This window comes from Oncorhynchus mykiss, chromosome 5 (genome assembly GCF_057628025.1).
Source record: "Oncorhynchus mykiss isolate SJ-2025 chromosome 5, ASM5762802v1, whole genome shotgun sequence".
NCBI lineage: Eukaryota > Metazoa > Chordata > Actinopteri > Salmoniformes > Salmonidae > Oncorhynchus > Oncorhynchus mykiss.
In genome coordinates this window covers 17,528,918-17,533,741 of record NC_143026.1, presented here as the reverse complement: position 1 = coordinate 17,533,741, position 4,824 = coordinate 17,528,918, and positions in this window count along the sequence as shown.

The window sequence follows — 4,824 nt, the reverse complement described above, 5'->3', positions numbered from 1 at the left end:
TGCGCAGAAATGTGTCAACAAAGCACCACCGAGAGCTGAGCGACGCTCGTGAACGTGCTTCTGTTGATGGTGAGAATGGGTTGATTCCATATGGATGAAATATTGATGAAGCTTTTTCAAACGCTGACTCAAACCGCTGGTGACTGGTTCTGAAATGCAAAGTAGCCTACATCCTTTTGGTGTCTATTTACAGATGCGTGACACAATGTGGAACTGTGAGTGAGTTAGGACAACATAGTCTATCATTGTAGGGCAGCTGCACCTAGACACACACACATCATTTAAACACAGGGTTTATCTTGTTTTCTAGATGTTACAACTATTCTACTTGACAACTTTTAACTTTTTTTGTTTGAGTAGGTGGGTGATGCTATACAGAGTATCAAAACCTCACAGGTTAAGAATGTATTGATTCACATTGATTCATTAATCTGGCTTGCAAATTAGTCAAGAGGCTGAGACAAATCATTTGGAGAGGGACAAGATTTAAACATTCCAAATAATGTTGGCTGTTCTGCTCTGTCATTTTCATACCATTTGACACTGTTTCATGTGAATTAATTTCCTTATAGCATTTTTCTTTGTGCCTGTACTGTAAGTATGCTCAAGTATCAGTGTTTGTTTCCGCTGTATTCATGTAGCAGAGGTGCTGCGAGAAGTATTTTTCCTCAGCCAACAAGACGATTAAGGAACAGCAAAATCAGACAACCCCAAATGAAAATAGTTTAGGTCAGCTTGTGTTATATGCGAGAGAAGAAAAAAAACAATAATAAGTGCTGTTCGAATAGAAATAGTGCTGCATAACATAGAAGTTTTGAGCAATATGGTTCTAACTTTTTTTTGTTTTTCCACAACACTCTAGAATTTTTTGTTGTTGTTGCATCCATATGGATAGCAAAGAACCCTCTCCAAGAAAATGGTTATTTGTTTGAGTAGAACTAATGCTATATACCAAGAATGGAGTCAATTCCATTTAAATTCCAGTCAATTCAGGAAATAAATATCCTCATTTTCTTCAAAGCTTTTCATTTAGGTAGATTTGGAATAGGTATTTGTTTACTTCCTGAATTTAAACGGAATTGACCCCAACCCAACTATAGAACACAGGTGGTTGGTGGTACCTTAATTGGGGAGGACGGGCTCGTGGTAATGACTGTAGAGGAAGCGGTGGAATGGTATCAAATACATCAAACACATGGTTTCCATGTGTTTGATGCCATTCCATTCGCTACGTTCCAACCATTATTATGAGCCATCCTCCCCTCAGCAGCCTCCATTGCTATAGAACCATTAATCACTTCAAAGAACCTCTCAAGAACCCTTTTTTTTAAGTGTATCCCAATCTCCAAGTCCTACAGCCAAAGTTGCTTCATTACCTTCACAATTTCTATATTTACACTCTTATAGGATAATGTGGAGCACTTTATTGAAATAATATCAGGCTACCCTCATTAATAAAGTGGACAAATGTAGGCCAATAGAAATGTCCCTTTTTCAGGACCCTGTCTTTCAAAGATAATTTGTAAAAATCCAAATAACTTCACAGATCTTCATTGTAAAGGGTTTAAACACTGTTTTCCATGTTTGTTCAATGAACCATAAACAATTAATGAACATGCACCTGTGGAACAGTCTCTAAGACACTAACAGCTTACAGACAGTAGGCAATTAAGGTCACAGTTATGAAAACTTAGGACACTAAAGAGGCCTTTCTACTGACTCTGAATAACACCAAAAGAAAGATGCCCAGGGTCCCTGCTCATCTGCGTGAACGTGCCTTAGGCATGCTGCAAGGAGGCATGAGGACTGGAGATGTGGCCAGGGCAATAAATTGCATAATAAATGTCCGTACTATGAGACGCCTAAGACGGCACTACAGGGAGACAGGACGGACAGCTGATCGTTCTCGCAGTAGATGACCACGTGTAACAACACCTGCACAGGATCGGTACATCCGAACATCACACCTGCGGGACAGGTACAGGATGGCAACAACAACTACCTGCGTTACACCAGGAACGCACAATCCCTCCATCAGTGTTCAGACTGTCCACAATAGGCTGAGAGAAGCTGAACTGAGGGCTTGTAGGCCTGTTGTAAGGCAGGTCCTCACCAGACATCACTGGCAACAACGTTGCCTATGGGCACAAACCCACCGTTGCTGGACCAGACAGGACTGGCAAAAAGTGCTCTTCACTGACGAGTCGCGGTTTTGTCTCACCAGGGGTGATGGTCGGATTCACGTTTATCGTCGAAGGAATGAGCGTTACACCGAGGCCTGTACTCTGGAGCGGGATCGATTTGGAGGTGGAGGGTCTGCCATGGTCTGGGGCTGTGTGTTACAGCATCATCGGACTGAGCTTGTTGTCATTTCCGTCAATCTCAACGCTGTGCGTTACAGGGAAGACATTCTCCTCCCTCATGTGGTACCCTTCCTGCAGGCTCATCCTGACATGACACTCCAGCATGACAATGCTACCAGCCATACTGCTCGTTCTGTGCGTGATTTCCTGCAATCAATCAATCAAATTTATTTTATATAGCCCTTCGTACATCAGCTGATATCTCAAAGTGCTGTACAGAAACCCAGCCTAAAACCCCAAACAGCAAGCAATGCAGGTGAAGAAGCACGGTGGCTAGGAAAAACTCCCTAGAAAGGCCAAAACCTAGGAAGAAACCTAGAGAGGAACCAGGCTATGTGGGGTGGCCAGTCCTCTTCTGGCTGTGCCGGGTGGAGATTATAACAAAACATGGTCAAGATGTTCAAATGTTCATAAATGACCAGCATGGTCGAATAATAATAAGGCAGAATAGTTGAAACTGGAGCAGCAGCACAGTCAGGTGGACTGGGGACAGCAAAGAGTCATCATGTCAGGTATTCCTGGGGCATGGTCCTAGGGCTCAGGTCCTCCGAGAGAGAGAAAGAAAGAGAGAATTAGAGAGAGCATATGTGGGATGGCCAGTCCTCTTCTGGCTGTGCCGGGTGGAGATTATAACAGAACATGGCCAAGATGTTCAAATGTTCATAAATGATCAGCATGGTTGAATAATAATAAGGCAGAACAGTTGAAACTGGAGCAGCAGGTGGACAGCCAGGTGGACTGGGGACAGCAAGGAGTCATCATGTCAGGTAGTCCTGGGGCATGGTCCTAGGGCTCAGGTCCTCCGAGAGAGAGAAAGAGAGAAGGAGAGAATTAGAGAACGCACACTTAGATTCACACAGGACACCGAATAGGACAGGAGAAGTACTCCAGATATAACAAACTGACCCTAGCCCCCCGACACATAAACTACTGCAGCATAAATACTGGAGGCTGAGACAGGAGGGGTCAGGAGACACTGTGGCCCACTCCGAGGACACCCCCGGACAGGGCCAAACAGGAAGGATATAACCCCACCCACTTTGCCAAAGCACAGCCCCCACACCACTAGAGGGATATCTTCAACCACCAACATACCATCCTGAGACAAGGCTGCAAGACAGGGATGTCAGTGTTCTGCCATGGCCAGCGAAGAGCCCAGATCTCAATAGCATTGAGCACGTGTGGGACCTGTTGGATCGGAGGGTGAGGGCTAGGGCCATTCCCCACAGAAACATTTGCACATGTTAAGTTTGCTGAAAACAAACGCAGTTGACATTGAGATAATGTTTGATTTTTTTACTTTAGTTAGTATGCCAAAAGTTCCTGGATGTCATACTAAATTCGCCAAAATACAAAATATACATGCAGTGGACACTATTTCCGTGCTTTTAGGGCCCATAATGCCTTTCTTCAGAAAATGGGCGTGCCTTCACAACATTTTCAGATTTTAAGAAAATGGCGGAAAGAATGCAGCCAAAGTCTGACGAAAGCGGATATAAATTCTTTGCTTTAACTAATTATGAAAAATGATGAAGAAAATGTCGAGCAATGTAATAAAGGGTTAGTGTTTCAAGTAAGATACGTTACACATTATGTTGGCTGACAATTTGTTAGCTACGCTATCCTTACGAATCGCATAGCATTACAGCAGTAGCTAGCTACCTAACGTTAGCTGGCTACTAATACATTGAATTTGCCAGGCAGTATTATTAACTATCTGCTATCTAACTAACTACCCAAAGTTTATTGACTTGATTATTCACATTATTCTTAGCTAAATGGTATAGTTGTGGTGCGTTTCAATAGACATGGTTCATTCTGGCTATCTACTCCAATTTCAGAGCGCTCTCGCGCAGAACAACTGATGAATTTACGAATGCTCAACACCTGTTGAATGTGGCCTGTGTAAGTAAATGTAAAATGGAATTAAATTGTTGCAAGCAGCACATTTACAGTCACCAATGCTCTGGATAACATAAAAACAGCCCAACCAGCTCTGCTAGGGCGAGTAAAATGGTGAGGTATCTGTCATTAGTGTCTGGAAGTAGCTAGCCAATGTTAGCCAGTTAGTTCTTCAGTTGAAGGCTCGGATCAACCCTACTCCTCAGGCAAGTGTCCAGTGCTCTCTGAATGCTCAGAATTTATGAATGGACAATCTGAAAATGCTCTGGATTTACAAGCGCACTCTGGCACTCCAGATTGAATTAAGGAACACAACCGAAATCCTAAAATGTTTAGCTAGTCGTTTGTTATGCTAACAAAATAGCAAAAGGTTGCATAGCAACATCAACTTCCGGTAGACAGGCGAAGCTCTAGTACAATACAGTTCATTTACAGTATACTAAAATGAACTAATAGTATGTAGTATACAGTATGTTAGTATGGGTAGTCGAACACAGCAATGGTTAAAATGGTATGCACATGTTTAGTGCGTGATATTGGAAGTATGTATCTGATTGGA